The sequence below is a fragment of the Pseudopipra pipra genome, chromosome 10 (genome assembly GCF_036250125.1).
Source record: "Pseudopipra pipra isolate bDixPip1 chromosome 10, bDixPip1.hap1, whole genome shotgun sequence".
In the NCBI taxonomy this organism is placed as follows: Eukaryota; Metazoa; Chordata; class Aves; order Passeriformes; family Pipridae; genus Pseudopipra; species Pseudopipra pipra.
This window is the reverse complement of record NC_087558.1, coordinates 7,917,147-7,929,395: the sequence shown is the minus strand read 5'-3', so window position 1 is coordinate 7,929,395 and position 12,249 is coordinate 7,917,147. Positions and strand designations below refer to the sequence as shown.

General features: G+C 36.3%; 1 protein-coding gene across 5 annotated transcripts in view; it reads right to left on the bottom strand.

Annotated features, from left to right (window-relative positions):
* The window catches only part of LOC135419504 (uncharacterized), a 280,805-nt gene that overhangs the window by 96,522 nt on the left and 172,034 nt on the right, over positions 1–12,249 (bottom strand). The window lies entirely within an intron of this gene.

The following is a 12,249-nucleotide window of genomic DNA, read 5'->3' as shown; positions in this document are numbered from 1 at the left end:
AGAAATTGCTATCAATAATTCCACCATATTACACCATGCCATTCTATTCTTTCTTTGAGCAATGAATCCCAGTATTGACAAATCCATACTGCAGGCTTTTGGTGGAAATGTGTTTCTGCTCTGAGTAATTAAAATGGCTTGTCTGAAATAACTGCATAAAAAAGTGGTCTGATTTTGCTGACCAACTATGAGTCCCATTTCTCTCAACTGAAAATGTATATTCAATTTAAAACCTAAAAATAGACACTTTAATCCATATTTAAGAACCAAATAAGCAGCATGGGGTCTGAGGTAAGCAAGCTTTTAAACCACTCAATATTACTTATAAACACATTCCACAGGGATGAAGAAGTAATATGCTAATAGTGTTGGATGCTGAAATGGAGACCTGAGGCTTGATCCAGCGCCTAAGAAATCAGGGGCTTTGTCATACACAAATACACAAAGATGATCTACTGTGCACTCCTTGATCTTTGCTTTAGAGTGATAAAATGGCAAAAGGACAGCAGAACACAAGTATCTTCCCCAATTGTGATATTTGATCAAATGGATGAACCATTGCCCTGTAAGTTGTCCTGCAGTGACTAAGGTTGTGAGGATCTACACTGCTCACTATCCATGGGACAGTTATACACAGCTGCATATTCCATAAACCAAAGTGATAAAAAATATTTTGTTGTGTATTTTGAAAATTGTTTTATACTGTTAATACCACTTAAGGTGCAAAATGATAACATTCTGACGGAATGTTAGCCCAGCCATCCAACAGGTGGCAAAAAAGATGTAAAGAAAAGAGGATGTGTGCTTTTATAAAAAATAAAAAGAAGTCTGTCATAAGACTGCTGTAACCTTTTGTCTCCTAACCATATATATTACTAACTGATTTATTGAATAATCTAATACACAGTTGCCTTTACACAGCTGAAGCAACTCACACAGCTGAGTTTGCAAAATAAACAAATAAAAAAGATAGAGCATAATTTTATATTTTCACACACTTGGCATTGAATGCAAGCTCATCTGTTTTTTTTCAGGAGTATTTTGCATTCTTGGAGTACACCAGCAGTGGCTACAATGTGTGATGTAAGTGTATCATAGAACATGTTTATTATAGCCATTTCTCTGTAGCTGCTACAAGGGAACCCCTTTGAGGCTAGATAAAAGTTTGCCAAAAATAATATTCAAATATCCTTTTAATCAAAACAAGATAAAGAGGAGATTAGTGCCACCAGTGTCAACACCACCACTTCCAAAACATATGCTCAAATAAAACATGAAAGCTTTAGGGGATTGGTTTTGCAAGCTTCAGTAGCTTACACTTCCTCTCTCTTCCAACTCTATGTATTATTAAAATGCATCAGCTGATGATGTGTGTTAATGACAAGCTCCATCCTCAAAGGGTTCTAATTCATTAAAGGGGACTATCAGACTGTAATTCTCAGAATTGAAAACAAAATACTTATTTAAATTATTAATTCTGAATTTTATTTCAATATAGAAGCTTAGATTCTTTTACTGTCATTTAAAAGAAAGGAAATAAAGAAGTATATCTCAAGGAAAAAAACATGTAAATGTCTAGGCAAATTTAATTCCCAACTAAACCTAACAGCATGAGCAATTTTTCTCCATAAAATATCAATTTTTCATTACTATTGTACCTGATAAAAATTGAATATTTCTTTAAATTTTGCTGTTCTTCCTCCCTTCCCCCTATTGAATAACAAATACAAATTTTTTCCTTTTACTCACAACGTGTTTAACTTTCAGATTCTTGAAGAGTGTACAGGGCATTCATTTGTCATCACAATTACACCCAATAAATTCTTATTTAAAATATGGAAATTTCTGTTCCTCCTCTGTTTCAGCAAAATTTCATCTGTAAAAAATCTAAGGATTGGATCTAAAAATTTCTAATTAAAAAAAGCACGGTTTCTTATATAATGTGGGAGAGCAAACGGACAAGAATGAGAGACATTAATCCAACTCAGTGCTTGATGAAGTTACTGGGACTGGATTTACAAAGTGTACCTTGACAGTCTATTGTCACTAGAACATTTTCACAAAAATACCAGTTCAACACAAAATATGGATCTGATGGTTGTATGGGATGGATCTGGCCACCAAAGGCTGTACATAGAAATCAAACCAACACTTAAATACGGAGAGCATTTGGGCATCCTTAAAACTTGTAGTTCACTGCTTAAACCAGGAGTGTGTGGTAGTTGTGTGATGTATCTTTTGCAGCCATGAAATCCTGTCTATCATGTGTTTTCCTTGGGGAATTCAACCAAGACCTTGGGAAGGCCCCTGTGACGTGTTTGACGCTGCTCTCACACTGCCCACGGCCAGATAGCATCCAGGGGCTCCACAGAGCTCTCAGATTACAAGAAGGGGAAGAAGTTATCATTTGCATAAATCCCCAGCAAAGCAAATGAATTAATGGAAAATACGGAAGAAACTTAAGCCCAGGGATCTGTTCTGAATGTCTTCCCCAGGCAAACCTGCCATTTCCTTCCAGGTCATTCTATCCAGTGGAGCAGTAATTGAGCCATCCCATTGCTCTCCCTGAGTCACTGATCCACGTCTGTGACCATCATAATTTTTACCCCACAGATCCATACTGCAGGTGTCCCACGTGCATAATGTGACTGCTGTGGCACTAAGAAGGGCCACAGCTGGGGTCTGCTGGGTGCCTGCAGAGCCACATTTAGGGACAGTCCCCCGTAATGGGTGCCAACAACCCAAAGCTGAAGCTGCATCAGCCACATCAGCTCTGATGCTCTGGACAAATACTACACTGAAACTGGCTTATTGGAAACCACAGCCATGTGACAGTAAAATTAGAATATTATACAGATTATACAGATTTAAACCTGCTACAGTTTTAGTTTTGTCTGCTTTGAAGTTCCATGAGAACACAGATTTTGGGCACACCTGCATCATTTCATCAGATGCTTCTGTTCAGGTGTCTGTCACCTCAGCAGCATTTAAATGAACGCTTCTCTTGTTTGAAATAAAGAGGTGTCTATTGGTGAAGTGAGTCATGATGCTATTTGAAGTAGAAGAGGCTGCACTCTTTATAAGTAGCCATTACAGATACCTTACTCTGGAAATTTGGCATGCATTTAAAAGAAAAGTGGTGTTTTAAACCATGAGTAGCAAAAATAAAAACTTCAAAGAAGTTTATAGTCTTTACAGAAATCTTCAGTAAATTCATACATATTTACTGGATAAGCAGAACATTTTAAGCCACTTTATTCTTCATGTGACCATTACCAATTTGTCACTATGGGCTTCCAAGGCAATAGTACAAAATACATAATACCTGTACTAAATATGTTCTGAAATTCTGAAAAAAGTTATATTTAAGTAATGCAATATATAGGGAACAGCACAGTATTTGAATGCAGCTTGTAATTTTCACTGAATTTGCAATAAAAAAATTAACTAGGTTAGCCACATTCCTGTGTGCAAAAAGGAGATCAATTCCAATGGCTTTTAGTTGCCCAAACAGCATCATGGGATACGAGTCTTACTTGAAGGTTTTGAAATATGATCTTTTCACTATTTAGTAGCCATGCCCATAAAACTTGCTTGTATCAAAGTATGAAACCAATTCCAATGTGGCTTTCCCAGCCAGGAATTATCCACCATTAAGGTAATTATGAGGGGAGAACTAAATTCATACTAAATTCCTGGACATATTATGCCAAGAAAGTCACTGAAAAACCCTTATTTACTTATATTTTATTCTTTTCAAGCTTGTTTTTCATATCACCAACATAAGTACAAAATACAATCATTAGAAAAAGCTCAAAGCACAAAGCTGTCTTTTGAAGAGCACAATGGAAGTAAACTAGACAAACCCCCAGAGCTCCGAAAGAAGGGCAGAATCAAACCAGAGTTTTATTGGAAGGTGGAAAAGGTATTTTGTTGCAAAGCGCAGCAAGAGTGAAACTGTGTATCAATGGCAACAAATTACTTGAACTCATAGTATACTTAACAATTTATTTAGCACAAATTTAATGATTTATTGTGCAATATCCCTGAGTTCTGGTTCATCTTCCCACAGTTAAATAACAATTTCCTTCCTACAGTAAACACATAAAATTCATGGTTACTTGTTTGTAGGATAAGATTACATATCTTCAAAATCATAGCAAATCATTCATTACTTAAATATCTGTGAAAATGCCTCTATAATCTGGTAAGTCTGGCTAAGTAGTAGAAGAGGCTAAAAACCACATTATATCAGGCAAACATATCCGTGGGTACATAAATAGTTTCCACTTGATGTGCTAAGGGTTTGGGGCTACGTTAGTGTTTATTGTTTGCACAGGACAAACAATCTCATTCTTCCTGTGCTGTGCTTCCAAGAGAAGTTGGAAGAATTTTTATTTTCCTCTCAAGTGCTGAGGAACCAGATGGACCAGGCCAATAACTTTCACCATTGATTTGAGATTCTGATTTAACCATTCTACTGATCCATATTAGAGTTTGAGCATGTATTTATGAAGCACCTCAAATACTGACAATTTTCAGCTCTTAGGTAAGGTTAAGTTATCAACTTGTCCAGGAAAAGTAAAATTTTGCCCTCATGGTGGCAGAGAGAAACTAGAAAATACAACGCGCTGGACTCCAGTGGTTCAGAATTGAAAAGGCAAAGATAAATGTTGTTGTGCAAATTTTGTGACTTTATGAAGTGGAATACAGATTTTCTTTTGGAAGAAGTACAATATTTATTGTGAAAAAAGCTTAGAAAAATATTTTCATATCCTAATTGGAGTTAAGCAATCTTAACTAGAATTTAGTTCTATAGCCAGCCTTACCTTCCTTGTTGAGATCATGTCTCAGTGTGGAAGCTCAAACAAAGCATTTATTTTTCAGTACTTTCCAGTACTTTCAGTGCTTGTGATTTTTAATTACAAAATTTGCAGAAGATCTTTCACCAATTACTTCACAGCAGATGTACAATAAATTTAATTCATAAAAATGACTACTTGGCTAAGTAGCATGTCTAAGTAGTGCGTCGGGGGTTTTGAATTTTTATTAGTTATCCATGACCTAAATAATGTTATGCTGGTGTGCACAATTTGAATTAGAAGAACTGCATAGATACATAACAGACTTGAGAAACCATGAAAACAGACACTTCCTCATATCTTACTTTATAAACTTCTTTAGTCTACAAGATAAAAAAAAAATGGACTGTTCTATCTACAATTATGCTGTTATTAAATGTCAAAAGCTACAGTTGAATAATAAGATTTTTCTTCATTTAGTAGAAATATTAAAAAAGAAAATTTAAAAAGTATGCTTGGCTATTTTAATATTAAAATCTAGAAATTATTTTCTGAAAGTTATAGAGTTTTGTTACTCTACTACAATGTTCATAATTGGCAAAATCATTATAAATCCAATACTATAATTATGGTTATTACAGTTGTACACATCTCCCAAACATGTCATGTAGCTGTTGCAAAGAACTTTTAAAAAAATAATCATAGCACAAGACTGGTTATAGGAAAGTTTAATTTTAATAATCTCAAAATAAGGCAAAAGTTTGTCCCAGGTTGAACAAGAACAGGGAAGAAAATCCAGAATCTTGACTCTCCATATTTTCCTTTCATTTATGAATCTACATTATTATTTTATTGGGAAACATGTTTTAAAAAAATATCTGTCCTACAGCGCTGGTATTAAGACTGCAAAGTTCAAGAGGTAACATATGGCCCTAAATTATATGTACCATTTCCAAAAGCTCCATGGTTCCCAAACTAAAGTCTTGCCCAACTCAGGATAGTACAAGCTAAAATGGAGGTGTGGTGACCTTTCCTGTGGTCAAAATAAAGAGATATACCAGAGGAAAGAACTGTTACAGCTCCTTGGACAAGACCTCTCATGTCATATTTACTCTGTTTTCAGAAATCAGAAATATTTACTTGTCAGCATGAGCCACTGAAACTGTTCTGAAGAACTGGAAGAACCCAAACATTTCCTTCATGTCAAAACAATGAGAGGGTTTCTGTCCTTAGCAATTAAAAAATGGATGCACGTGTTCTAACATGAGCTTTAATTACTGTATGGGGGCAACTGACCTTTTTCCAGACAGTTGAGGGGCAACAGTGTGAAGGACCCATTTCCCATGAAACCAGCCTCCAAAGATTTCATCAGACAAAATGATAATGAGCTATTGCAGTTGAAACGAGCTGATTAGTTTTTCCCCCCAGCTGCTGTTCAATTAATGAACCACTTTTAAAAATTTTGAAATGAAGTTCATGAATCATCTATTTTTATTTTCTTAAATTGAAAACTGATAAATGAACTCAGTCTCTTGGTGACACAAACAAAAATAGTTTGAATTTCAGATCTTGAAGAAGTGTTAGCAATTTGGAAAAAAAAAGCAATTTTAAATGCAGTGTGAATATTTAGCAGCAAATATTCCTAAAGAACTGTTAAAATACAGATGATTGAAGTAGCAGCCAAAAAAAGGGATGCAAATGGCTCTTAAATGAAAGGTTATAGAGCACGAGAGGTGTTTAATCCAAATAACAAACTGTTGTTGTCAATGAAAGATCTGATACAAACCGATTTAGATAATGCAGAAAAATGAACACACAATTTGACAGCTACCCTGGATTTACAGAATCATGGGATTAAATGCTTTCCACTTATTCAAAGAGGATTAGTCAGGATACATTTATTTATTTAAAGCAGATCTTTTACAGAACTAAAGAGTTTACAAATGATACGGAGTGATGGAAAATAGAAAATCCATATCAGCTTTAGCTTCTATCATTCAGCCACAGATGTGAAAATGCTTACTACCAAATATGCAAGATAGTGCATTAGCAAAATAATAATAAAATTAATAAATTTTGTGTAGCCCTAAACTATTCAGTCAGGGAAAGAGAACATTAAAATACTTGCACAGACCATTTGCAGAGAAAGTTAATAAAATGTGTACATACTAATGAAATTTCCAGAACTAGAGCTGATCCTGAAAAAACAGGTGCAAGACAGGGATAATGCTGGTGGAACTGCTATAGCTCCAGTCAGTATGAGAAGGAAGATATTAACCAGATGAGATTGGAAAGCAGGATTCCTGCATGCAAGTCCAAGAGCTGCTGAAGACTCACTACAGGACACTGATTAAGTTACTTCACTTTTCAGTTCCCATCTCTGTTAAGTAGAGAAGATTTCAACCTGAAAAGCACTAAAGCTTTAATTAAATGTCTGATAAGTGATTTAGTCTTATAGTAAAAGCTTCTCCTCATAAGCAAAATAATAACAGCAATATTGTTTGAAAGTTTCTGCTTGTGCCAGAAACATGTCAAGAGCCTAATTTTCATCTCTGCTGAAGGATATTTATCAGCCCTGGCAGTGCTTTGCACTGGCTCTGGGATTCTTTTTTATCACCAAGGTGGTGAAAGTCAGGCATAATGATACAAAAAGCCAAAATCTTATATTTAGTTTTTTAGAAAGAAAGGCCAAGCAAGTGAAAATGCCTCTAAATATGAAAATAAATGGAAAATAAACAATTCAGGGTAACTGGGTCATGGAAGCGTTTGCAGATTCACAGTTGAAATTTACACAGTAATTGTCAGTTTTGGAATTCAATATATTTAACATCACCCTACTGTCATCCCTATATTGCTGCGCTTCCAGCACTCCTGCTCCTTCCTGCACGTCAGTTCCAGGTATAAGTGCAAACAGGTTGCACAGTTGCAGCTCCCAACAATATTTGGCTAGCTGGGTAACCTTTCTTCCTTTCAGAATATCTGTGATCGACATGCCCTTTTTGCCTATCAAACCCCAAATCTACAAGAACTGTCTAAAGAATCCAGATGGGACAAGAGAAAGTAGCTACCACACCTCCTGCCTACTCTTTGCACATGGCTAGTACCTAAGACGCCTCCTTGAAGAGAGCAGTATGAGACTTTTGAAGTAAAATTAAAACTGATCAATGAGAAAGCCTTCACTAAATGAATTATATGCAGTATTAGCTGCCATGATGTACCTGATTTAATTTGCATCACATGAAATGATCCAGATAATGACAGTGACCCCTGTGCCTGTTCATTTCATTTCCCCAAACCGCTGGGCCTATCATTAACTAAGGCAAGATAAGATAACAGATGGCTGTGAATTAATCCTATCTTCAAATATCAAATGCAAAAAAGTGTCTCAATTAAGACAAATTAATTTAGATTCAGCATTCTAGAAATAAGTTAAAATAGATTTCGTGTCCTCTTCAGGGTACAATAATGAGTTCATAAATGAAGTGACTAATACTTTCTTACTGGGATTTTGATAAAGCAAATACTGCAAAACCCCCCAGATGTGTTACTTCAATCAGTTTGCCCAGATTTGAAAAAGCAGATGTGGGTGAACATGTAGATTTCATTTAAATTCTGACCCTAACTTCCTGATTAGCTGTAAACAAACAAGACCAGACAATGTCTGGGAAATCATCACCTCATTAAGATCACTCTGAATTTTCTATCACTCAAGCAGACCTGTGAACTCAATCCAATCCTGAGGACTCCTATAATAAATACTATTTTTTTTCTTATATCCATATCTAGGGGACTTGTATATCTATTTGTATGGCATACATATGTATATATATATTGTTTTCTCATAACATATGTGAGATTAAGAGAGAAAAGCAGGGGCACTGACAGCAACAATAGGAAACAAAGACCAAAATGGAGAGGAAGTTGTGAGCTTTGACATGCCTAGACCTGTGCCCTATTGTTTCATAGCTCAACTCTTACCCATACTATGAATTCAAGTCCTTTGAGCTGTCTGTGGTAGACAATGCTTCATCGTGGAGATAAGTGCCCACAGGTCACCAGCAAAACACCAAACACTGAAAAGCAGCAGTGAAGTACCTCAAAAAAGAACAGGTAGATACATACACTCACAAAGCTCCTCTTGTGAAGATGCATCCTATGCCAGCAAACAAATGCTGCTTCTTTTCTTCTTTCTAAAGCTCAGAACACTCACCAAGTGTGAAATATTCTAAACGATACACATCCAAGATGCGTGAATCCTACTTACACTCTTCTTGACTGGTAAAAGTGTTATAAGGAATCATCAGCACTTGTGACTAAGTGGTCAAGTACCTCATTTGATGAACAGCACTCCCGTTTCTCCTCCAAATAATCCTAAGTGCCACCAATACTGCAGATATCGTGGCTGCATAGATTGTAACTGAGAATCCTCCCTCTCATTCCAGAGCCATTCAGAATATAGCAAGCCACCGTCAGCAACTGAATACAAGCATATCTAATTCTGCCAATGAACTACAAATGACACAATCTCAGAACTGTTCCTTATGACACAATGACAAAACACAGAAATCCCGTTTCATTTTCTGGTTAAACTGCTGGTGCCATTCCCCCGGACTACTTTGGAGAGTGATTCTTTTGGATATGAGATACTGCTGCCAATTTGAAAGAGACATAAAAGGAGCTCTGAAGTCTCTGTCCATGTCTTCATAACACATGGAAGCAATGAAGACAAAGTAACTAGAACGCTGGGTAAAATTCCAGGAAGAGGGCTGTGACAGACAGGCACACTTTTTCGCCCCAGTCGAAATTCCAAATTTTGCCTGGGATTTTTATTCTTATTACTGCCAACACAACTGTTCTTCACTGAAGCCATTCTAATCTGTTGTTTCACTCTCCTTACTACTTCTTGTTTCCCCTGCCTCAGCTTTATTGACTACTTTTGGCTTATCCTGGATTCTCCCTCTTGTTCAAATCGTTCACTGTGTTTTTACAATTCACCACTTCTGTCTTTACCCTGATGATTCAAGTCTTCACATTTTTATGACTGAATTCCTTTAGATGTTACTTAAAGAATTCTGCAGTCAGTTATGAGAAAACATTGATTTCAGCTGGACTCAGTATCAGTGTTCTTATCAATATCTATCTTGTTTAGCACAAGATCAATTTTTCACCCCAAGGGAAAAACAGATCTAAATGTTCACCCGACCTTCACATATTTTACGTATTTCATCAGAACTACCTGGAAGCCTCATCACATTATGGCAATGGATGTTATGAACTTAAATTATAAAAGCAGTCGGAGTAAAATAATTAATATGTAGAGAAGACGTGAGTTAACAGCATAAGAAATAAACTGTCACCCATAACTAGATGAGGATTCTCCTCTTTTCCACGAGATGCATGTTAGAGTTTTTCCAGATGGATGTTATGTGAAAGCCCAGTGAGCAAGTTGTATTCGTTATCAGCAATTATCTGGTCACAACTGACACACAAGATGTAGTCTTGAAACTGAAGAGCCCCGTATACAGAGGCACAAAAAGCAGTATTAAGTTGGCTAATCAGCTGATTTCTCTCTTCCCACACCAAAAAGAAATAAAAATGCCTCTTTACATATTCTCTGGTGAAAGTAAAGAAAACCCTCCAAACTTTTTCAAAACGAAGACATCTTCAAATCTTTAACACAATGGAGCAGCTGCTACTGAGTTTCCTTGATGGGTATATTCTGTCATTAGGGAAATCAGAGGCCCTGCTAAATACCTTTTTTGTTTGGTTGTTTGTCAGTTCAAATACTGATTAGGTTCTCTGACAACCACATTGTTTGTTTGCAAAAATACAGAAGGAAAAACCTTCAGTTGCAACTTGCATTCTGCAGAAGCAGTGCATAAACTTAGAGATATTTTGTTAAACTCATTTTCAGCAGGAGATTTCACCATTATTTAAAAAGGCAATGTAGAAAAGCCCGACTTAGATGATTCTTTCAGTATCACTGTGCAAAAATGATACAAAATCTATTATATGATCTAAAATATCTAAAGCAGATAGTAAGCTTGCAATTTTTACTCAGGAAATATTAACTGTGCAATTAAAGTATGTTTTAAGGAAAACAATACTGGGTTCTGAAACTAAGCATAGCATTGAAAAAGATGAGTCAGAGCATGAGCTATTTGACAAAAGAAAGTTCAACAAAGACGAGTTTGTGACAGAAGGGTAAGGGCCCTTTTTTATCTTACCATAGCCTTGGATATAAATCAGAGCTGACCGGAACAATAGCATTTACATGGCAAGCTGTGAAAGCCTAAAGAGAGATTTCTCTACCTTCATCTGGAAAAACCCACATCCAAACACACCATCTGCCATGGCCTGCCCAAAGCCAGTGTATCGTTGAGTGCTGTGGACATCCACAGGCACCACCAGCATGCAATTACCTCGTACCTTGCTCTGCTGAAATTCAGTCAGTGTAGAGTGGGATGAGTGAGGAGACACATTATGCATGATTGCACACAGCCACATCCTAAACTCTTCTTTTTAAACAGCAGTCCCAATAATAAACTGGCTTCAGCTTATGGAATACATAAATTTTATCGACAGTTAAAATAGAAAATACGTAAAATTATCTGGGCATCATTGTTTTTATTTATAATTTAATTAAGAATACATTCTGCATAACATTACAAATACTGAAGATGCTCTGAATGAAATTTTGAAAATTCTGGTGGCAGAACTCTGACACAGTGTCTGCAGCTTGTTAAAAGTTTTGTCAATATATTAAAATTTGCCTCTGCAAAGATAAGAAGGACAGAATATCAATTTAATGCTGAAAAAAAAAATCCCTCTTATTTACTTAATTTATGCATTATTCTGTGTCAGCCAGTGATCATAAATATATGTCTATACAGTCTGTCCCTCAGCAGGGGAGAGAGTAAATAACAGTGTTGCCATTATGACTTCTTGTGAAAGAAATATGTGGTTTACAAACTTCATTATAAAAAGCATTGAAGTATGTTTCCAAAGAGGGACTCTGAAGTGGAAAGAAAGTAGGATATTATACCAGATGAAAGTTCCATAGAACAAGGTTCTGCACTCAGAAGGAGTTGTACTTGTCATTTACCTGCAACAGAGAAAATGGAGATAAAGAAATGGAAAAAAAAGTGCTGCAAGAAGAGCTCAGCTGTTCAAAACCTTGAACCAAAGACATTGAGAGAAAGGAAATGGAAGATGGCAAACATGGTTGAAGGCGGTGTGGGCATCAGTGATACTGAGAGAAGAGTGAAAGAATGCAATGGCATCTTGGTTGGACAGATGAAGGAACAATCAGAAACAGAAAAAGAAAGGTGAGAAACCTCCACAACTTGCTCTAAGCAGCTGTGTAATTTTACAGTTAGTATAGGAATGGTTTCCAGTGGGTGTCCTCCTGACTGCACTGATCAGTTTAGTTACATTATAGGCTTCC